This window comes from Dipodomys merriami, unplaced genomic scaffold, assembly GCF_024711535.1.
Source record: "Dipodomys merriami isolate MVZ:Mamm:240054 unplaced genomic scaffold, mDipMer1.0.p SCAF_504, whole genome shotgun sequence".
Lineage (NCBI taxonomy): Eukaryota > Metazoa > Chordata > Mammalia > Rodentia > Heteromyidae > Dipodomys > Dipodomys merriami.
In genome coordinates, this window is record NW_027206074.1 from 308497 (window position 1) to 332750 (window position 24254).

Below are 24254 nucleotides of genomic sequence, written 5' to 3' on the forward strand. Positions count from 1 at the left end.
TCACTAAACTGACTCTCTATTGGTAACCTAAAGATAGCCTGAGGCTCCCTTCACCTAAAGGAGGAAGGTTATTCATTGTTTGAAGAGGCTGAGAAAGTGTGACTTTGGTGTAACTCTAACAAATGTTTCAGGTTTCCATTCATTGCTGGGTGTGCCTGGAATGAATGAATGAAGTGGTTTGCAGCTCACTTCCCTGTTGAGTGTGTACCTTCAGCCTCCGAATCCTGCAAGCCTAGGTCTCTCCACCTAGCCTGGCTTTTGATACTGTTTTCTGTCCTTCAAATACAGTGTTACACTGGAGTTCTTCCTGCTAACAGGGATAGGGCTTGAATCCTGACAATTTCATTTGAACCTTGGATGGATCAATGATGTTTCTTTCCTTTTTCGACAGCACAAGAATCCTAATAACATTTAGAGTTCAAGTAACTTCTCATCACCAAGGGAAACACAAGAAGCTGTTGAACATCTGACCTTTCAGAAGTGGAAGTCAGAGTGTCATAGAATTTCCTGCCCTGGTTGGCTTTCCCCTGTAATCCTGAGATCTCAGCCTCCTTAGCTAGGTTGATGGGTGTAAGCTACTGTTGTTCTGCTAGGTTCAGGACTGTAATGACATTGACAATGCAAGTTAACTGCTTATCACAAAGGGCTTGGGGAGCATATTAAGCCTTTCAACATTGGACCATTCAGATCCCTTTAGCACACAGGCTATAATGCTACAGTCTGAGATTGCTGGGCAAGTGGATCTGCTACACTTCAACCTTAAGCTCTGACTCCAATTCTGGCTTACATCAGCGTTTATTTTCCAGAGAATGTTCTCCTAATTAGCAGATTGGAAAATTACTTTGATTAACCCTTACTTTTTTCCTGTTGTGTGTTTTGTATCAAGCCTGGGCCCTGTCCCTGGGCAATTCATCTCAAGGCTAACACTCTACCACTTGAGCCACAGCACCACTAGTTTTTTTTTTTTTTTGGTGGTACATTGGACATGAGTCTAACAGGCTTTCCTTGCCTAGACTGTCTTTGAACTGTGGTCTTCAAATCTAAGCATCCTCAGAAGCTGGGGTTCCAGGTGTGAGCCACCCGCATCTGGCCAATTTTTTTGACAGTCCTGGGGCTTATTTTTTTTCAAGGCTAGCACTCTGCCATTTGAGCTACTCCACTGCTTCTGGCTTTTTCTGAGTATGTGGCACTGAATATTCAAACCCTGGTAATCATGCATGTTGAGCCAGCTATTTACCACTAAGCCACATTTCTAGGCTCGCCCTTACAATCTTATCCCACAACTTGTCTGTCCAAAAAAAAGGCTTCTGAGTATAAATCATTAAAGAAATCCCTTTAGGAAGGTGTTCAAAGATAAATATGACAAAGTTCATACTTGAGAGAGACTCTAAACATGTGAAGACTATTACAAATGCCTCCATTTAATTATGTATCATGTTTCAACAAAAAAAGGTTTAATGAAAAATGAATCAATGTCCTAAACTATTGTTTATAATTTTATAATAGATGTGCAAAATGTAATAAATATGTGTATCATAAACTAAATAAAATACACAATAAATGAATGAATCACATAAAAAATAAAAAAATACAAAACCAATAATAAAAATCATAATATGTAATAAACATAATTATGTAAGTATATATCCTATATTACACATGTGTAGAAATATCTTTTCCATTGCAGGGCCTCCATTCAGGCCATGGGAACTCTAGTCTGAATTTCATTTCGTCAAGGACAGTAAGCTTTGACTTCACCCATGGTACAAAAGAGTTAGGTGGACGGTGAGATCAAATCCCACCAATAGTAAAAATATTGGCCCAGTTCCAAGATAGTGACTTAATTTTTTAATGAAAGTAGTTATGTTTATTCAGTTACATACTGAACATTAAAAAAAGCAGTGTAGAATTTTGTACAGCTAATCAGACATCCTTCCCTTACTCCCAAAGTGCTTCTCTGAACACTACATTTTTTCTTTTTTTTGTATGCTTTTTTTTATTGTAAAAATGTTGTACGGAGGGGTCACAGTTACTTGAGCAAGGTCATGAGTTTATTTCCTATTGAGCATTGTTGCCTCCTCCTTGTTTTCCACCTACCATCCCTTCCCTCCCATCTCCAAAACTACTACCCTTGCCAAGCTGAGTAACTTATTTTTAGTTTTGGCTTGGCATGGGGTTTGAACTCCGGTAGTGGCAAATCTTCACTTTCCCTCACATTGCTACAGATTTACCAAGACCCTGAGGTCAAATCCCAGGCTAGGAAAGAAAACTGACAGAAATTCCAAATCAGGGAGCTTTATTTTTTTAATTATTTCATTAATTAATTAATTAATTTTTCTTTTCTTTTCTTTTTTTTCTTCTTTTTTTTTTTTGTTAGCCATCCATGGGGCTTGAAGTGAGGTCGTGCCAACACTGCCTCAGCTCGATCACCCTAGGCTAGGTGCTGCTCGGGACCCATACCCAATCCTGGAATCCTAGGCCCAGAGGACTTGCATGAGGAAAAAAGTAGGATAGAACGAAAAGTGGGGAGCTGCAGAAGGCTGGAGTTTTATGGGGTTTTTTTCTTCGCACAGTGACCATCCTGGGTCTGAATATGATGGCTGCAAAGTGGATCTGACCTGCCATATCTATAGGCTGGCGTACTATCAAGAAAAGCATAGGACAACCTGTCAACATAGGCCCTGGCTTCAAATACCGGTCCTGACACCTACCAATGGCAGGAGATTCCAAGAGACTCATTCCTATGCATAGGAATACCGATTGAAAGAGAAGTTTGTGCATCGGTCGAGTCTAAAATTGGATGCAATAATCCTAGGACATGGATCGATCTCAATTAATAGTTTATTAAGCATGAAAAGAATACTATTCCTTTAATATTGGTATAATAAATACCAAAGAGTTGGTAGGAACGTAATATATGTCATTCAATCATAGATAGGCGGCCATGGCTCTTTTTACCAATATATATTTATTTGTATACCACTGTCTGCCTACCCACGTATAGCTGTTTTGTACAATGCTGGGGCAAGATCTCAGCACCTGGGAAACACCTGACAGCTTCATTGGCTAGAGGCTGCCATGCTCACACTCACCCATTCATGAATTGGGTCTACATGTCGCTGAGTTCAGATCCTATCACAGCCAAAAATTTAATCTTGGATAAAGAAGCCAATCTGTTTTCCTTTTCCGGGAGAGTCCTGAGTGCCAGGCATGATTGAGAAGACATCTACAAATCTAGATGCTATGTGATAGGATATAAACAATATAAAACATAGTTCAATCCTATCTTTAAAATGTATGTAAGGAGTATGCTTTCCAGGGGTAAGCCTTGAATTCAGGCCTAGGGAACAGGCCTGACTTTCTGGTCTTCAAGCATGGTGAGCTTCCCCTTCCTGCACAGTGCAACAGAGTTACCCAGACCCCGTGTTCAAATCCCAGGCCTTGCAGACAAAAAAATGCCACACATCCCAAGCAAGGGAGCTTCATTAGCATTTTTAATATTTTTTAAGTTCACTTCAGCTTTATTTGATACATTTTGATTTTATAACACTAGAGTTTTTCAAAAAAGGCATTTAAACTTTTACATTTCAGCATAGCACATTGGTGTTTCTATTTTGACCATCTTCTATGAAGAGTGAACATGAAAATAAGGACACCATTTCTCCCTAGAAGGTTGGGACAGTTGATTTTATTTATATTTAGAGGTATTTCTATAATTATAAACTTTCTACATTTGTGTCATGTTAGTTTTCCTCAGTGCCTACAATGAAATACACTAGGGGAGGGAATAAACTAGATTGTAAAATGAAAAACAAAAACATTGGGATTGGGATGTAGTCAGTAGTGGAGTATTTGCCTAAAGAGCATAAACTCCGGCATAAATATTTCCTAAAGCTCAAAGTGTTAGAATTTTATGATCTATATGAACAAACTTCTTTTTGGTTGTGGGCCTGAACTCGGTGGTTATCCCTGTACTCTTCAGCTCAATGTGAGCAATCTACTTCTTGAGTCACAATGCTGTTTCCGGTTTTCTAGTGGTTTATTGGAATTAAGCGTCTGACGGACTTTCCTGTCCAGGCTGGGTTTAAACCGCCATCATTAAATCTAAGCCTTCTGATTAGCTAGGATTAGAGGCATGAGTCACAGGTCCCAGGCACTTGAACAAACATCTTAAAGATTGATTCTGAGAAAAGAAACCTGGAATATACTTTTAGTATAAATAATTTATAATGATATGTTCAAGGCACTAATTGAGAAGTATTTATTCATTGGCTGGTTTCTTAGTTTATTTAAAGATATATTATATAGATTCATTATTAATATATATACATATATTATTAAAAATGTAGTTTGAAGTGTACCTAAGAGCCTATGTGCTCATGTAAAGTTATACAACTGCACAAGCTTCATTATTTTTTTTCCAGTTTGGTTGGTACCATAAATTATGTGGGATTTTTCTATTGTTGTTTTGTTCTCTGTTTTTGGAGGATTTCTCTCCCTTTTATCCCCCTCTCCCCCACCATGAACTTGAACTCAGCTTGCTCTTTCTTGGCATGGTTGTTCATAGCTGATTTGCTACCACTTCAGACATACCTGTAGCCGGGCTTTTTGCCAGTTAATTGGAGATGATTTTTCTCAGGCTTTTCTGCCTTCATTAGCTTTGAAATTTCATCGTCCAGTTCTCAGCCTCCTGAGTAGCTAGGATTATAAATGTGAGCAACTGGGGTGCCTAGGGATAAATTAGACTTTGGTTGGTGTATTCTTTCTGTTTTTCTAAGCATGGGATCATCTAATATAGAATTTCGGTGAATGTCCTGGGTCTGAAGTAAGATATATAATACATATGCAAATCTGTATAGTTCACATAATATGTAATAACTTTAATACATGTTATAAGTGTAGTAATAGTCAATAAATATAATGAATGAATAATACAAAAAATAAATACCCTCAAAGCAATATGCAGTAAACATAATTATGTAGATATTAATCATTTTTTTCAAGTGTGGATGAATATTACTTAACAAGGCTGGGGATTGAATTCAGGCCCAGGGAACAGGCCTGAATTGCATTTATTCAAAGAGGGTGAGTCTCCCCATTCTCCACAGTGCATTAGTGATTCCCTGACTCTGAGTTCAAATCCCAGGCCTAGCAGAAAAAAACAGGCATGAATTCCAAGCCTGGGAGCTCCATTAGTATTTTTAAGATTTTTAAATTTTTAAAATTTTTTATTTTATTTTTATATACTTTATTAAAAATTTATTTTATTTTATTGATTTATTCATTTATTTTGCCAGGCACAGGGCTTGAACTTAGGTCGTAGCAACTCTGCCTCAGTCTCCATCACCCTAAACAGGGATGGTGCAGCTTCTGGGCCCACAGCCCATCCTGGTATCCGAGGCTTCAGGGGCTGACAGGAAAACAAATTCAAAACGGCACTGAAAAATAGCCGTGAATTGCAGACTGTCGGCCGTTTCTCGGTTTTCCTTCCTTGCATAGTGACCATCCCGGGCCCAAATGACACAGCTAAAACCTGTAGGTCACCTGGCATTGCTGAAGGCTGGCAGGCTGGCAGCGAAGCCATAATCTGGACACCTAGGCATTTGAATTCTGGTCATGGCACTTAGAAAGGCCTGGAGACTCTAAGAAACTATTGCCTGTTCATTGGAACACCAGAGGAATGTGATCAATGTCATGGTTGGATGAGTAGGTTGTCAATCAACTTAACATAAAATTAAGCCCAGTATTCACAAAATGTGGATTGATTTTAATTCAAAGTTTATTATGCATTAAAAGAATGTGTGTGTGTGTGTGTGTGTGTGTGTGTGTGTGTGTGTGTGTGTGTGTGTGTGTTGTTGGTAGTGGGCCTGAACTATGGTCCTGGGAACTCTCCCTCAGCTTTTAAGCTCTGGGATAGTGTGTACCATTTGAGACACAGCACCATTCCCGGCTTTTTCTGATCATGTGGTGCTAAGGAATCGAAACCTGGGCTTATACATGCAAGACAAGCACTCTCCCAGTGAGACACTTTCCCAGCCCCTAAAAGAATACTATTGATTAAATAGAATTCTCACTACATACTTGTGAATCACTAGGAAGGTAGTATATGTCATTGAATACTACTAGATACACATCACTGGAAGTATCTAAATTTCTAAATGTATATTTATTTTTATACCACTGTCGGAATAGAAAATCATTGCTATTTTGGCAAAACCTGAATCTCCATTACAGGTCCTGGGATCCACCTGGCATCTGAATGTGCTAGAGTCTGCCATGCTGACACTCACCCATTCATGAATTGGGCCTCCTAGGGCCTCAGTTCAGGCCCCAGCATTGCTAAAAATGTCTTCATTGAAAAAGATTCCAAGTGTGATACCTGTTTTCCTTTTCTGTGCAAGTGCAGGGTGTCAGGTATGATGTAAAAATATGTCTGCAAAGCTCCATGCTGTGGAATAGATTTGAATGAATGTAATAAATGTTTTTTTTAATTTTTTTTGGGTCCGGTCGTGGGGCCTGAACTCTGGGCCTGAGCACTGTCCCTCAGCTCTTCAGCTCAAGGCTAGCACTCTACCACTTGAGCCACAGCACCACTTCCGGCTTTTTTCTTTTTGCTTATGTGGTGCTGAGGAATCGAACCCACGGCCTCATGCATGCAAGGGAAGCACTCTACCACTGAGCCACCTTCCTAGCCCCTGAATGTAATAAATGTTATAGGTACACTCCCAGTCAGTCCATAAATAAATGATAAGTAGATAAATAAATAATAAAATATAATGAATCATTCCAACAAACACGATATAAACTGAATATATGGATGTAAGTATAAATCATATAATAAACATGTCTATAAATGTTATGTTTTCCAGGGCTGGGGCTTGAATTCAGTCCTAGTGAACAGGCCTGAATTGCTTGTCTTCAAGGGAGGAGAACTTTCTTTTCCTCCACCCCCCTCAGTGCATCCAAATTACCCAGGTCCCAAGATGCATCCCTGCCTGGCAAACAACAAAATGGCACAAAATCCAAGACAGGGAGCTTCATTAATATTATTAATTAATTAATTAATTTTTGCCATGCATGGGGCTTTAACTCAGGTTATTGCAATTCTGCCTCAGTTTCCATCACCCTAAGCTGGGATGGTGCAGCCTCTGGATCCACAGCCCATCCTGGGTCCTAGGCCTCGGAGATTAACAGGAAAACAAAATGAAAACACCACCAAAAAAAGCCACAAACCACAGAAGGTCAGCAGTTTCTATTTTTCTTCATTGCATAGGGACGATCCTGGGTCTGAATGACATGGCTGCAACCTGTAGTTCACCTGGCATTTCTGAAGGCTGACGGGTTGTCAGTGAAGCCATAGGCCAACCTGGACACTAGGCCCTGAGTTCAATCCTGATCATGCCATTAAAAAGGGACTGGAGAGTCTAAGAAACTATTACCTGTCCATAGGAATACCAGAGAAGTGTGATCAATGTCATGATTGGATGAGTAGTCCCTCGAAATGAGTCTAGCATGAAATTAGACACAATAATCACAGGACACAGATTGATTTTAATTCATAGTTTATTATGCATTAGAAGAATATTATTGATTAAATGGAATCCTCGCTAAATACATGAGAATCAGTAGGAACGTAGTAAATGTCATTGAATTCTAGTTAGACACCTTTGGCAGTACCTAAATAGCTACATTTATATTTATTTATGTACCACCATCGTCATAGAAAGTTACTGCAATTTTGGCCAAATTTAGATATGTATATTTATTTATGTACCGCCATTGTCATAGAAAGTTACTGCAATTTTGGCCAAATTTAGATATTTATATTTATTTATGTACCACCATCATCATAGAAAGTTACTGCGATTTGGGCCAAACAGGGGCTTGATCCAGGTCTTGGGATCGACTTGGCAGCTGAATGGGCTAGAGGCTGTGGTGCTGATACTCACCCATTCAAGATTTGGGCCTCTCAGGCTTTCAGATCAGGTCCCATCATTGCCAAAAAATTCTTCCTGGTGTAAGATTTCAAGTGTGGCACCTGTTTTCCTTTTCTGTGCAAGTTCATAATATGTCTGCAAAGTTACATGCTATGGAATAGATGGGAATAAATGTAGTAAATATTATGGGTGCACTTACAGATTGTAAAATAAATGCTAAATCAATAAATCAATACTAAAACATAATGAATCACTCCAACAAATACAATATAGACTTAATATATAGATGTAAGTATAACTCGTATTTTTAACATGTCTATAAGTTTTATGAGGTGCTTGAATTCAGGCCTAGGGGAAGTGTTTAGTTCATGCATGATTCTCATAGGAAATGATAGGCAAGACGTATGGCACAACAATAATTTTTAATTAAGAGTTCAAGAAGTGTGACAATAAGGATCATATTCAGAAATTGGAGGAAATGGGAAAGATCCAAGAATCAGTACTCACATGGTGTAGAGCACATGGGCAGCAAGATGGCTCTGCGAGGAAGTTGAGTGGGCAGAGCCCGATTTGCTTTATGTTCAGTGTGTAACCAGACCGTGGAAGCTTAGGTGCATGATAGGATGTGACCTTGACAGTGATTGGTTCCTCTTCCTCCCCTCCCATGCCACCCACTCTTTTTTGCTTTAAAAACGGCTTGCTCTATCTTAATAAATGAGTGTTCCTGCTTGAGTTGACTCCCTGCTGCGTCTGATTGTTTCCCGGGCTGAGGGAGGCTGGGGAACAGGCGAGCAGCTGCACTTACCTTTCCTCAGACCCTGTCCGTCTTTCGTGGGATGGACGAAGACCCAACATCTGGCTCCTAACATGGGGCACGAAAGGAAAATATACCAGCAGAGGCTAAGCAGTCTGTCAGGGTAAGTGAAACCCTTTGTATGGGTAATGCTATCTCACAGAAGTAGGAGGAGGAGGCAACATTAGGCCTACAAGGAGTAAAGGAGGACTTGGGAAGTGAGAAGGAAAAGGAATGGGTCAAATTTGACCTAGAACACACTGAAACATGCACCATGGAAGTCAAAACGAGGGTGAAAGTTAGTCCCTCTGATTCAGATGCCCCTGATGGTCGTAGGCCCCCTCCTTATTCCCCCAATTGGAGGGGAGGTACAGAACCCTACACGATCTTGAGAGATACCTTGAAGACTCAGACCTCTACAAACCATCCACGGAGGGGTGGATGGCCTACTAGGAGGCCTACCCTGGAAAGGAAGGGCTACCTGAGAACATGGACCCTAGGGCACAAGATTTTCTTCCCCAAGTGTATCCGGTCAATCTGGCAACAGGAGCAAACAGGCTCTTGGAATGGTATCCATGGGAAGCTAAGGATCTTAAAGAGCTCTGCAACGCAGTGGCGGAGGATGGCCCAAACTCTATCTTGGGCCCAGAGCTTATTACAGGACATTGCTTATCACCCAGTTGTCCCTAAAGCCTGGCTGGATGTGGCTAAAGCCATCCTCACCAGTTCTCAGTTTATTAAATGTGTGCTTTCTTTAAGGAGTAATGCAGAGGGCAAGTAGAGAATAACCAGCGGGCTCAACCCATGATACCAATTACTTATGCCTTGTTAACAGGGACGGGGAAGTGTACTCCACTGGCGTCCAACAGGAGGCAATACCTGGCCTGTATGGTGACCAGGTGAGGCAAGCAGGACTTGCTGCTTGGTACAAACTGGATGATGGGCCTACTGAGTCCCCTATAGCAGGAGTGAGGCAAAAACCTGGTGAGCCTCTAGCTGAGTTTGTAGACTGAGTCCAACAGAGCATTCACCACAAGCTGCCAGCAAGGAACCTCCAAGATCAGTTTGTAAAGCTACTGGTCTGGGAAGGGTTGAATTCATACCACTGCATGGCCTGTGTGGGATTGAGAGAGCGTTCACTGAGCAGATGGGTGGTGGCCTCACAGGATGTGGGAATGCAAAAGCACCAGTCCCAAACACTAGCTTTAGCTTTACAGGCTCAGACATCTGCCATGACTGAGGCTATTACCCAGGCGCTGGCAGCCCAGGGTCGAGGAACCCCAATATCATTGTGGAGAGGGACTTGCAGGGTGTAGGGGGCAATTTCCCCCCCCCCAGTCGTTTGGCAGGGGGATTGTTGTAAGCAGTACTTCTTAAAGTGTCTCTCTTGCAAGTCCCTCTCTTTGATGATTAACCCCAACAGGTGACCTAGATAGTGATCAGCACTGACAATTCAGAAATCATCAATAGACCACAAGAGAAGCTGAACCTTTGACCTGGAGGCCTGACCTTCATTTTGATCACCACCCTATGTCATTATGTATGGACCATTTAATATTTGTGTAGGAGCAACTTATTTTAATGTTACCTGCTCTAATTGTTCTTTTACTACTTGCTTGTACAACCACCTTTTGTTATGCTTTCCTGTAAAAATGTCTAAAATCCGCTCCAGAACAACCCCCACCTCTGGACTCTGAAGTGGCAAAGACTGCTATCCCATCCCTGACTAATGCTAAAGGACTGCTAATGACATTGCTTGTCCTGGGAATGCTTTTGCTGATTGTTTTTCTATGCCTTCCTTGCATTATACGTGCACTGCAAAACTCTTATGAGTTTAGCCAGCCAATTACATAAGATCAAGCTCCAAGTGAATAAATTTCCCCCGAGAGGAATTGCAGCCAGAAATGGGTAAGAGGGGGTGTCAGTCTGGTTAACCTAAGAAAGGGCCTTCACCTTGCTCTGAAGAAGTTCCCGATGACGGGTCAGGCAGACAAGGCAATCCACCCAACCTAAGATAGGTGGGTTCGCTTCCTTAAACAAAGACAGGGGAGATGTTGGGAGCCATTTGGAGCTTAAAGTAAAGCTCAAAGTCATCTTGACTCCTGTGCTCCCTTAAAGGCACGTACAAGGAACTGGCTTACTTAAAAGACACCAGGTGCCCAGGATTGCTCTGCTATGTCTGCAGTTTATTTTAAATTTTCCTTGTTTTTCTGGACTATAGTAGAATGGTCTGAGTGTGCGGGCCCATGAGGATGCACCATGCCGCATGTGTGGAACTCCCAATACTCAGGCTGCTCCCAGGTTCTACAGAGGATGACCTTAGGAGATACTGACTTTTATATATGCCCAGGAATTAATTGAACTGCTTTGGACATTTCTAACTATGTTGGGACTGATGTTTATTATTGTGCTAGGTGGGGATGTGAGGTAACTGGGATGGGCTCTTGGATCATGCACAAGGGCCCTTCCTATCCTTGTTTTGAGAATCTCACCACCCAGACTTGCCTCAAATCCCCTGCATAGCCAATGCTATCCTTACCAGTGGAATCCTTTTAAAATAACCTTGACAGAGGAGGGAAAAAGATAACTAACTTGGAGGTGGGTCTGCCATTAAAACGAAAAAGAGGGAATCTATAGAGCACATGGGCAGCAAAGATGGTGCTGATAGGGAGTTGAGTGGGCAGAGCCCAATTTGCTTTACAGTATGTAAACAGACCATGGAAGCTTAGGTGCATTATAGGGTGTGACCTTGACAGTGATTGGTTCCTCTTCCTCCCCTCCCATGCCACCCACTCTTTTTTGCTTTAAAAATGGCTTGCTCTGTGTTAATAAAGGAGTTTTCCTGCTTGAGTTGACTCCCTGCTGTGTCTGATTGTCTCCTGGGATGAGGGAGGCTGGGGAATGAGCAAATGGCTGCACTTACCTTTCCTCGGACCCTGTCCATCTTTTGTGGGATGAAGGAAGACCGACAACATGGTAGATGGGATTCCAACACAGCTAGCCACATCTCCTACTCTATTACAATAGGTATTTATTAGCATACTAGCTTCAGCTTATGAATGGATGAATATTGTTTTCTACCCCCACCCCGGGGCTCAATCTCAGGTCCCGGGAACACCCTAGCTCCTTAGTTGCTCACAGATTGATATCCTCACCTAGACCCTTTAGCCAATTGGGCCTGCTAAGCTCTGAGTTCCAATCCCAATACTGCCAAAAGATGAATCCTATTGTGAGAAGCCCATCGATCCACCTGTTTTCCTGTCCGGTAAAAGTCCTGGGTCTCAGGGAGGATAGAAAATTCTATATAGGCAACTCTATAACCATAGGAATAAGTTGTTATCCGTGTCGGCACAGTTATGTCTGTCATCATACTCAATAAAACACAAATGCATCCATGACTAAGACACACAATAAAAAGAATAACTAAACTGAACTCATGATGCATTCCATACATATATGTGAATAGAGATCCTATGTGTAAAATATGTGGGTACATTATTTTTTCCAGTGCTGGGGCTTCAATTCAGGACCTGTGACCTGGCCTTATATTGTAGTCTTCAAGGATGGTGAGCTTCCCTTTCCCCCACAGTGTTACAAATTTACCCAGACCTGAGTTGGAATCCAAGCTGTTGCAGAAAAATGGTGCGAGTTCTGAGCCAGGTTGTATTATTTTTGTTGTTGTTGTTGTTATTGTTATTTTTATTGCCAAGGAAAGGATTTGAACTCAGTTACTTGTAACTCTGCCTCAGCATCAATCATGTCAGGGTGGTGGGCTACCATGGTCCCATAGCCGATCCTCGGATACTAGGCCCTGATGTCTTGCAGGAAAACAAACACAGAGAGAGAGAGAGAGAGAGAGAGAGAGAGAGAGAGAGAGAGAGAGAGAGAGAGAGAGAGAGAGAGAGAGAGAGAGAGAGAGAGAGAGAGAGAGAGAGAGAGAGAGAGAGAGAGAGAGTAAGAGAGAGAGAGAGTAAGAGAGAGAGGGGGAGAGAGGGAGAGAGAGAGATAGAGGAAGGGAGAGAGAGAGGGAGAGAGAAGAAAGCCATGGGATGGATTTTTACATTTTGTTCCTTTCCAAGGTGACCATCCTACAAAGAGTACTTCACCTTGCATTGGTGAAGGATAGCAGCTATCAGGGAAGCCATAAGCCCATGCAGCAATGTAGGCCCTGAGTTCGAGTCCTGGTCCTGACACCTACCAATATGTGGAATTCCCAAGACACTCGTTCTTATGCATTGAAATACCGATGGGATGTGAGCAAACTCATGACTGTATGCGAAGTTTCTGAGTGCATCAATCAGTCTAGTCTAAAATTAGATGCAATGATCCTAGGACGCTGATTGATCTTAATGAATAATTTATTAAGCATGAAAAGAATCCTATTCCTTCAATGGTGGCATAATAACTACCTAAGAGTTGGTAGGAACGTAGTTGATATACTTGAATCCTAGGCAGATATCTCTGGCACTCTATGCAAATATATATTTATTGGTATACCTGCCTATCCATGGATGGCTATTTTGTCCACCCCTGTGGCTCGATCTCAGTGCCTAGGAACTGCCTGGCAGCTTACTGGGCTAGAGGTTGCCATGTTGACACACACATTCATGAATTGGGTATGCTAGGCCCTGAGTTCAGGTCCCAGCACTGCCAAAAATTGTAATGCCCAGAGACTTGAAGCGCCTAGAAAGACCAACAGAGACCAAAGATCAATGCAAGCAGCAATGAGTCATTTATTGACGAGCTCGAGCACGGACCCCTCTGTGCACTGATGTCCGAGTGCAGAGAGAGGCCCCCAGCACAGGGTTACAGCACTTTTTATATGTTCTTTGGTAGGGGTAAGGCCTCAGTATGCATTGGCAACGAATCCGTACACCACGCGGGAAATTTAAATCATAATTCTAGCAGATGATTGGCACAGTACAACGCGGGAAAAGGGCTGGGGCTAATAATTTGTCAGCCTAGCGAGCTATTGTGCTCTAATTAGACAGTACTTCTAGGGTAATTTAGGAGAAGTGGTTGCCAGATGGCCACTATCTCTGACCCTGACCCGGGGGAAGTGGTTGCCAGGCAGCAACTATCTCCGATCCTAGGCCCGGGAAAATGGTCTGGAATGTGTCAGGTACTTTGTCAGGTACTCCCTGTCAGACAGTCGTTAATTTCAGCTCCAGATCCAGGGGTGTCGGGGGCTCAAGGGCGGGTAGAATAGCAGCTGCATTCTTCAAGGTTTAGTAAGCATGTGTACAGAAACAGAAAGGCAAGTTATAGAATGTACAAAATGTCAAATACCGGTCTAATACAAAATGGCAAATACAGGTCTATCTGGTTATATATATATATATATATATATATATATATATATATATATATATCAATTTTCAGGCTAAGTGTATTATATTGGATATATGAAAGTAAACTGAATGCTTATTCCATTAATCCTTTGCCACTTGTCTAATACCATTATAAATTTTCCTTGTGTTTGCAATAACGAAAATAACAACAGATATAAGCAAGATAAATCAGTCTGTTGTAGACAAGTATTTTCACCTTTATTTTGAAAGTTGGTCCTCTTTTTACACTACAGAATATTCTTGAGAAAATGTGCTCCCGGCTCCACAACTGCAGAATATTATGGTTTGATCTATCATAAGAGAAGGAAGGAAGGGGAACCTTCCTTCCAAAAGTTTGATCCCAGGAATGTGATGTGCTTTATGGTGCCTACTTGGAACTGAACAATTTTCGCAGTCAACATTGGAAAGCCATCTTGATAGACAACTTCTTTAAGTGGTTACAAAGCATTATTGATGGCTTTGCAAGGATGCCTGAGTAACTCATTGTGGGACAATGAAAACAAGAATTTAGTAAGCTGTTCTTTGTATCTTTAGAAAAACCCATTGACTCTTGGCCAGGGGATCACAGGGGCCAAGAGAAACTACTACGTTGAATAGTAATCCTAGACCTCTAAAACAAAACACACACACACACACACACACACACACACACATAAACACACACACACACACACACACACACACACACACACTAACAAATACACAAAAAGCACTCCAGTAAGCACAGCCAGGCAGGTTTGCTATCACAGCCTAAATGAATTCAGGCAAAAAACAGAAGCTGAGAGTCACTTAGCTGATAACTAAAATATTTTTTATGAGGCAAACTCAAATGAGGCTCCAGAGAGAGGGTCAGAAAGACTGATCAGAGACACTAAAATTGGTCACACAAATTCGAAAGTAGAATTCCTTGTAGAACAAATAAATCATAGAAAGCCTGTGCATGTAAAAACAAGACAGCAGACCAAATTCCAGAGATGCACATTTTCTTAGAAGTCAGCTTAATCAATTATCAATGCAAATCTTTGAATTCTTAAATATTTGACCATATGTGGGAGAAGGTTGAAGAGAAAGAAAATGTCATCATTCTCTTAGGAGGTACAATATCACATTAGGAAGTAATCCAGCACAGATTTGTAATGAAAAGAAAACACAATTTTTCCAGATGAGAGTTTTATTTCTTTTGATATAAAAGTTCTTAAATTAGGTGATAGCAATTACCATACAATTGATCCAGTCCCCCAGCTGAGTTGATATTGAATGCAGTAGTCCCACACGAACGAAAAGAGAAAATTTACAAATGTCTGATGAAATGAGTTAAAGGTGAAGTGTTCTAATAGTAATATCTGAGGTTTAGACACAGGTGAAGAGGGTGATTTTCATTTCTAAAAATCCCCCATTTTTACCTGCTGCTAATGGCTCACAGCTGTAATCCTAGCTACTCAGGAAGTTGAGTTCTGAGGACTTCAGTTCAAAGACAGCCTGGGCAAGAAAGTCACTGAGACTCTTATTTCCATTTAACCCCCAGAAAACGAGAAGAGACACTGTCGCTCAAGAGGTAGAGCACTCACCTTGAGTTGAAGAGCTCAGGCACAGTGCCTAAGCCCAGACTTCAAGCAACTCGAACAACAACAACAACAAATCCCCATTTCATGGTCTGCCTACATCTTCTCCTAACATTCACCAAAGAGCCATTTTATCACCCACTACCTTTAAGTCCTAAACTAGCTACTGGAAATAGATTGATTTGGTATCTTATATCAAACGGTTCATATTTGCGGAAACAAATACCAGCAGTGGCAAATATTTTCCAGTCCTTCAACCCTGGGCCTGGGCCCTGAACATGGATATTCTGGTAGCTTTCATGTGAGGCTGTTTGTTATTGATTGGATTACTGCCCAGGAGGCAAATTACTGGGTCTTAAGGGAGATATAGGTTTAGTCTTTTCAGGAAACTCTGTACTGCATTCCACAATAGTTGATCCAGTTTAATTTCCCACCAACAGTGTAATAGAGTTCCCAATTGGCCAGCATTTGCTATTGTTAGTTTTCTTGGTAATGGCCATATTAACTGGGATGAGGTAGAATCTGTCTTGTTTACTCATAGATTTGAAAGCACCTTCTAGTTTCAATATATTAATAAATCCCTGAAACCTATATTGCTCCGTGTCTGCATTCCTTTCTCTTTTCTCTTAATATAATTTTCCCAAACCTTTCATTTTCCTTACCACTGGTGAAAAGTCATCTTTCTGATGGGTGAATATAATCCCATTGTGTGTGTGTGTGTGTGTGTGTGTGTGTGTGTGTGTGTGTGTGTATGTGTGTGTGTGTGTGTGTGTGTGTGTGTGTGTGTGTGTGTGTGTAAGATGACTATAGGCCCATGAATTCATTTCTAAGCATTCTGTATCATCTGTAATTTTATAATTCCATATTAAAGTTGGATTGCTTACTCTACTGCACTGAAGAATATTGTAGGGATTTTGATGAGTATTGCATTGCCAATTGTTTGGGGGTAGTATTGCAATTTTTTAAATGTTAATTCTGCTAACCAGGAACATTGAAAGACTTTCTATTTCCATGAATCTCCTTCAATTTCCCTTTTTATATTTTTAAAGTTTTCACATGTAGGTCCTTCACAATTTTAGTTAAATTAATTCCTAGTTTTGTTGTTGTTGTTTTGTTTTGTTTAGATTTGATTTGTTTTTGAGGATAATATATATGAGGTTGTATTTTGGATTTCAGCATGGATCTTCCCATGGTTGGTAACAGACAAACTACTGATTCTTGTGGTTTTTATACCCGGCTATATTGCTGAAGGTTAGCATCACCTGTACTAACTTGAGGGAGGGAGCCACAGGGTCCTTTATATACAGGGTCATTTCATCTGTAAAAAGGGATAGACTTCTTCCATATTTGGATCTGTTTTATGTTTTTCTCTTGTCTATTGTTCTTGTAAGAAATTTGACTACCATAATGAAGAGTAGTAGAGAGAGTGGACATCCTTTTCTCATTCCTGATGTTAATGTCTTCAGGCTTCCACCGTAAGGTAAATGCTAATTATCTGTGTCATATACATACTCAGTATTATATTGAGGAATGTTCCATGCATTCCTAGCTTCTCAGACCTTTTAGTCTTTTTTTTTAATTTTATTTTATTTTATTTGAGAACATACTGCACAGAGGGGTTACAATTACATTGGAAGGATAATGCATACATTTCTTACCAAGCATTGCAGCCTACTCCTTTGTTTACCCTTCACCTCCCTCCTCAGCCTCCCCCCTCCCCCCAACCAATCATACCTCACTCCCCTCCCCACACCGACATTGTAAAGCTTGCTTTGACATGACATTTTGTAATTCTCCTTGTTGCAACAGGTCCACCTGAATCCTTAAACGACTTGTTTGTCCCCATCTCCTCCACATGTTATACTGACATCAAATAAAGTGAAAGCAGGGGTTACACTGTGGGGGAGGGACATACAAAACAACAAAGAAATAATCTTATAAATGCGTTAGAAACACATGCACGAAAGAAACGAAAACATTAAAATACATATTTAAGGGTTCATTTTCCTAACATCACATTATATGACCTTTTCCGCTTGACTCATACCTATACTAGATATTGCAAATAAGGGAAACCATGGGAACTATGTTTCTTTGGGCCTGGCTTACTTCACTTAATATAATTTTTTCCAAGCCTTTCCATTTCCTAACAAATGGGGAAATATCATTCTATCTGATGGAGGCATAGAATTCCATTGTGTATATATACCACATTTTCTTGATCCATTCATCTACTGAGGGGCATCTGGGTTGGTTCCATATCTTAGCTATGGTAAATAATGCTGCAATAAACATAGTTGTGCTGGTAGCTTTAGTGTGGTCTTGTTTGTATACATTTGGGTAAATGCCCAAAAGTGGGATTGCTGGATCATAGGGGAGATCTATGTGAAGTCTTTTGAGGAACCTCCATACTGCTTTCCAAAGTGGTTGAACAAGTTTACATTCCCACCAACAATGAAGTAAGGTTCCTTTCTGTCCACATCCCCTCCAGAATCTGTTGTTGTTAGAGTTCTTGATTTTTGCTGTTCTAACTGGAGTGAGGTGGTATCTCAATGTTGTTTTGATTTGCATTTCTTTTATGGCTAGGGATGTTGAACATTTCTTCATGTGTCTATTGGCCATCCTTCTTTCTTCTTCAGAGAAGCTTCTCTTTAAGTCTTTCGCCCACTTATTTATTGGGCAGTTGTTTCTTTGAGGATTTGTTGTTGGGTGGTTTAATTTTTTGAGTTCCAAGTATAATTTAGATATGAGACCCTTGTCCGTTGTATGGCTAGTAAAGATCTTCTCCCAATCGGTGGGCTTTCTATTGATCTTGCTAGCTATGTCATTTGCCCTGCAGAAGCTCTGCAACCTTATGCAATCCCATTTGTCCAAACTTTCTTTGATTTGTTGCGTTTTCGGGTCTCTATTCAGAAAATTTCGGCCTGAGCCAAGGAGACCTAGGGTTTCTCCTATTCCATCCTGTAATGTTTTCAGAGTGTCTGCTTTGAGTTCAAGGTCTTTGATACATTTGGAGTTGATTCTGGTGCAGGGTGATATATAAGGATCTAGCTTTAGTTTTCTACATGTAGTTAACCAATTTTGCCAGCACCATTTACTGAAGAGGCTGTCTTTTTTCCATTCTATTGTTTTAGCTTCCTTATCGAAGATTAGAAGGCTATAGGTCTGTAGGTTCTTTTCTGGGTTTTCAATTCTATTCCATTGGTCCTGAGGTCTGTTCTTATGCCAATACCAGGCTGTTTTGATTACTATGGCTCTATAGTAGAGTTTGAAATTTGGTATTGATATTCTTCCAGCAGTGTTCTTTCCGTTGAGGAGTGTTTTTGCTATTCGGGGTCTTTTATTGTTCCATATGAATTTTTGGATTGCCTCTTCTATTTCCTTGAAGAATGAGGGTGGAAATTTTGATGGGTATAGCGTTGAATTTGTAGATAGCATTGGGAAGTATTGCCATTTTCACGATGTTAATGTTGCCAATCCAGGAGCATGGGAGGTTTTGCCATTTTTTAAGTTCTGTGTTGATATCCTTTTTCAAGATTTTAAAGTTTTCATCATAGAGGTCCTTCACTTCTTTAGTTAAGTTAATTCCTAGGTATTTTATTTTTTGTGGGGCTATTACAAATGGAGTTGCTTTCCTAATTTCAGCCACACTTTTCTCATTGTTGGCATACAGAAAAGCCATTGATTTTGGAGGGTTAATTTTATAACCTGTTACTTTGCCAAAGTTTTGAATCAGCTTGAGTAATTTGGGAGTGGAGTCTATGGGATTCTTTAAATACAAGATCATGTCATCTGCAAAGAGGGAGAGTTTTATTTCTTCTTTCCCTATTTGGATCCCCTTCATGTCTGCATCTTGTCTTATTGCTGTAGCTAGACATTCTAATACTAATTTGAAGAGAAGTGGAGAGAGTGGGCATCCTTGACTTGTTCCTGAGTTAAGAGGAAATGGCTTTATTTTTCACCATTGAGTATAATGCTGGCTTTAGGTTTGTCATATTCTGCCTTTATTGTATTGAGGAATATTCCATGGATTCCTAATTTTTCCAAAACCTTCATCATAAAGGTGTGTTGGATCTTGTCGAATGCTTTTTCTGCGTCTATCGAGATAACCATGTGGTTCTTGTTCTTGCTCCTGTTGATGTCATGAATAATATTAATTGATTTACGTATATTGAACCAGCTTTGCATCCCTGAAATGAATCCTGTTTGATCATGGTGTATGATTTTTTGGATGAATTGTTGAAGTCGATTGGCCAAAATTTTGTTGAGAAGTTTTGCATCAATGTTCATCAAAGAAATGGGTCTATAGTTCTCTTTCTACGATGAGTCCCTGCCTGGTTTTGGGCTGACGGTTATGATGGCTTCAATTAATGGGTTCGGTAGTGAGCTTTCTCTTTCAATTTCTTTGAAGAGTTGGAGGAGAATTGGTGTGAGCTCTGCTTTGAAGGCCTTGTAAAATTCCACTGTAAAACCATCTGGTCCTGGACTTTTCTTAGCTGGGAGGTCTCTTATTGCTGTTTCTATTTCAATGCATGATATGGGCCTGTTAAGATAGTTTAACTCATCTTGGTTTAGTTTTGGCATGTCAATATTTGCTAGGAAGAGGTCCATTTCTGTCAAGTTCTCAAACTTATTAGCATAAAGTTTTGAGAAGTATTCCCTTATAATGTTCTGAATCTTGGTTGTTTCCGTGGTGATGTTTCCATTCTCATCTCTGAGTTTATTAATTTGGGTATGTTCTCTTCTTTTTCTGATAAGATTTGCTAAGGGTCTGTCAATTTTGTTAAGTTTTTCAAACAACCAACTCTTTGTTTTGTTGATTCTTTCTATAGTATTTTTGAATTCTAATTCATTTAATTCTGATTTAATTTTGATTATTTCTTTCCGTATATTCTGGATTGGGGTTTATCTTTCTGCTCTTTTTCAAGGAGTTTTAGATGTGTCCTTAAATTGCTAGTTTCAGATCTCTCCAATTTGTTGATGTAGGAGCTCAGAGCTATAAACTTGCCTCTGTGTACTGCCTTTGCTGTGTCCCAGAGGAGCTGGTAATTTGTGTGTTCATTTTTGTTGAATAGCATGAACATTTGAATTTCCTTTCTAATCTCTTCCCTGACCCACTCTTGATTCAGCAGTGTGTTGTTCAGCCTCCATGTGATACCGGACTTTTTTGGTGGCTTTTGGTGTTGAGTTCTAATTTTATTCCCTTGTGGTCAGAGGGAATGCAAGGTATAACTTCAATGTTTCTGAATTTAGACAAGTTTGCTTTGTGGCCTAGAATGTGGTCTATTTTAGAAAACGTACCATGAGCTGCTGAGAAGAAGGTGTATTATGATGCTGCTGGGTGAAATGTTCGGTAAATGTCTGTTAAGTCTAGTTGATCTATGCAGCTGTTTAGATCTTCGGTTTCTCTGTTGAGTTTTTGCCGAGTTGATCTGTCTAGTGGGGAGAGTGGTGTGTTAAAATCCCCAACAATTAATGTGTTTGGATCTATATGGGATTTGAGGGAAAGTAGTGTTTCTTTGATAAATTTGGGTGCTCCATTGTTTGGCGAATAGATATTTAGAATTGTGATATCCTCCTGAAGGAGAGATCATTTAATTAGTATGTAGGGACCTTCTTTATCTCTTCGCACGATTTTTAATTTGAAGTCTATTTTATCTGATATTAGGATTGCAACTCCCGCCTGTTTATGAGGGCCGTTTGCTTGGTAGATTTTGTTCAAGCCTTTAACATTGAAAATGTGTTTGTTTTTACGGGCAAGATGTGACTCCTGCAGGCAGCAGATAGAAGGGTCTTGTTTTTTAATCCAACTAGACAGTCTATGTAGCTTAATTGGAGAGTTCAGTCCGTTAACGTTAAGAGATAGTACTGAGAGGTATTTGGGAGTTCCTGCCATGTTATCTACCTTTTTGGGGGCTGCGAAAACTGGGTTCTTCCTATGGTTCTTGGATTCTCAGTTTGGGTGCAGTTTGTTGGCCTTTATTGTGGTCTTGTTGGTTTTCTATGTGTAGGACATCTTTAAGAATCTTTTGTAGGGCTGGTTTGGTGGAGATGTATTGTTTCAATTTTTCTTTGCTGTGGAAGGCTTTTATTTGGCCTTCAGTTATGAAGGAGAGTTTAGCTGGGTACAGTATTCTTGGTTGATAGTTGTTTGTTTTTAGGGCATGGCATACATCATTCCAGGATCTTCTTGCTCTGATTGTCTCTGCAGAGAAATCGAGGTGATTCTAATTGGTTTCCCTTTATAGGTGATTACCCTTTTCTCCGTGACAGCTTTAAGCATCTTTTCCTTGTTCTGAGTTGATCCTGTTTGGATTATAATGTGACGGTGGGATGTCCTATTCTGGTCTGGTCTATTTGGGGTTCTAAAGGCTTCTTGTATCTGAATAGGCCTATCTTTTTGCATGTTTGGGAAGTTCTCTGCTAGGATCCTGTTAAACAAATTTCCTAGACCATTAACTTCTGTTTCTAGGTGCTCCTCTACACCCATTATCCTTAAGTTAGGCCTTCTGATGGTGTCTTCCAGGTGTTGAATAGATCTATCATATTTCTTGGAATTGTCTTGGATGGTTGTATGTTCTTTCTCTATAATATCTAGGCTGTCTTCAATCCCTGAGATTCGATCTTCTGCATGGTCTAACCTGCTGTTAAGACTCTGTTTTTATCTCTTTTCCTTCTAATTGGTCAGCCTTGATGGCTTCAAGTTCTTTGTTGTAGCTCTGTTTTAGGTCTTGTATGAATCTCTTTACTTCCTTAATTTGGTGTTCAGTGTTTTTCCTCAAATCACTTAGTTGATTGGATATGGTTTCTTTCGACTCCCATTCCTTCTGTTGGGTTCCATTCAGCATTCCCTTTGTGGTCTCCCTGACTTCCTTCAGCTCTTTGTTAATGGATTCTATAGATGCCTTTAGTGATCTTTCTGTGTTCTCTACCTGGTCTCTCAATTCCTGTATTACTCTTTGTTTAGCTTCCTCACGTTCGTGGGATTCATGCAGTTCTCTTTGAGTGTTCTCAGCCTGCTCACGCCATTCCTCCCTTTCTCTTTGAATATTCTCAAATTGTTCACGTAAATCCTGTATCAGTTTTTGAGTAGCTTCCTCACGCTTATGATATTCCTGTATAAACTTCTGGGATGCCTCCTCTCTCTCCCTATCACGCTCATAGAGAGTCCTTTGTAAGTTGTCACACTTCTCATTTATCATGTTTGCCACCAGTGTTTGTAGAGCTTTTTGGGAACTCTCCTCTGGATTGTTCATTATCTGATCTGACCCCTGATTATCAAGATTAGGAATTGAGATACCCGAATTTGCCATTTTTCTTGTGTTTTTCCGGCTTACTCTGCCCATTTGAGATGAAGATAGCACCAGTTTTGTGCTAGAACACTATCTTAAGGCAACCATCAACCCAAGTTTGCATTTGTACAGTCAATAGTCTACAGATACAATCTAGTTCAACAGATACATCTATTCAACATCAAACAACTATATTTTAAAGGACTTCGAACCGCAGAAAATAATTTGGAAAACCAGAAATTATTAGGATTAGGGAGAGATGTGGGTAAAAAATCGGAATAGATTGTTGTGGGGAGGCACAGGCAGAGTTAACTATGTCCTAATCACAATGCAGGAAATGGGTTGGGTAGGATGCAAGTAGAGAGAGAGAGAAAAAGATAGGGGAATGAAAAGAGACCAGGAAAAAAATAGAAACGTAAAAATTAATGTTATTATAGAGATTAAAAGACCATCTATTTAGAGAGGAATGTGAATATGTTGGGAGAAAAAGAGGGACATAGAGGAGATGTGAAAAACTTTGAGGATGGGAAAGGGAGAAGAAAACATCAGAAGTTCAGTAGAGCTAGACAAAAAAAAACAAAAAGATAATAAAGAAAGAAAGAATAAGAGAAAGAAGATAAGAAAAGAAAGGAAAACGCTCATTCACATATTCCTAAAATAAAAATTATAAGAGGAGAAAAAGAAGTTACTGGAAATCAATTATTTTTTCAGAAGAGGAAAAAATTAAAGATTAATAAAAGTTTTAGAAGAGAAAAAATTTTATATATATAAGGTAACAAAAAACAAAAAACAAACAAAAAAACGAAAAGAAGAAGAAAAAAAAGAAAAAAAAAGTCCTTTGATTTTTTTTGGGGGGGAGGGGTGGGAAGAATGCTGTATCTCCCTTTTTTCTGTAACCAGCCTTTTGTTGGAGTCTCTGCTCAGCTTGAAGTCCTGTGGCTTGATTGGTTTCTTAAGTCGGTTTGTTGGAATAGGCAGAAAAATGCTCTGCTTTACCCAAGATTTTGAGATCCCCCTCCCAGGTTAGTTTTCTAGGAGGGTGATCTGCTTTGAGAATCACAAAAGAGGGGGATGCAGTGGTGAGGCTAGGTTCTGGGTAGAGTTGAGGCCTTTCAACAAACAGTAGCTTTTCCCTGGGGCTGTTTTGTGCCAAAAAAAAAAAAATCTCCCAGAGCCCAGCCTGGAGCAGTTCTCAGGGATTCTGTTTTTCAATTGATTGTTGAGGCTGCTAGAGGGAGGGGCAGCCTCTGGCTCTGGTTACTCAGTGAGGGAAGCCACTCCAGTGGCTGGCGCCTGAGCTGGGTGACTTTTCCCTGGAT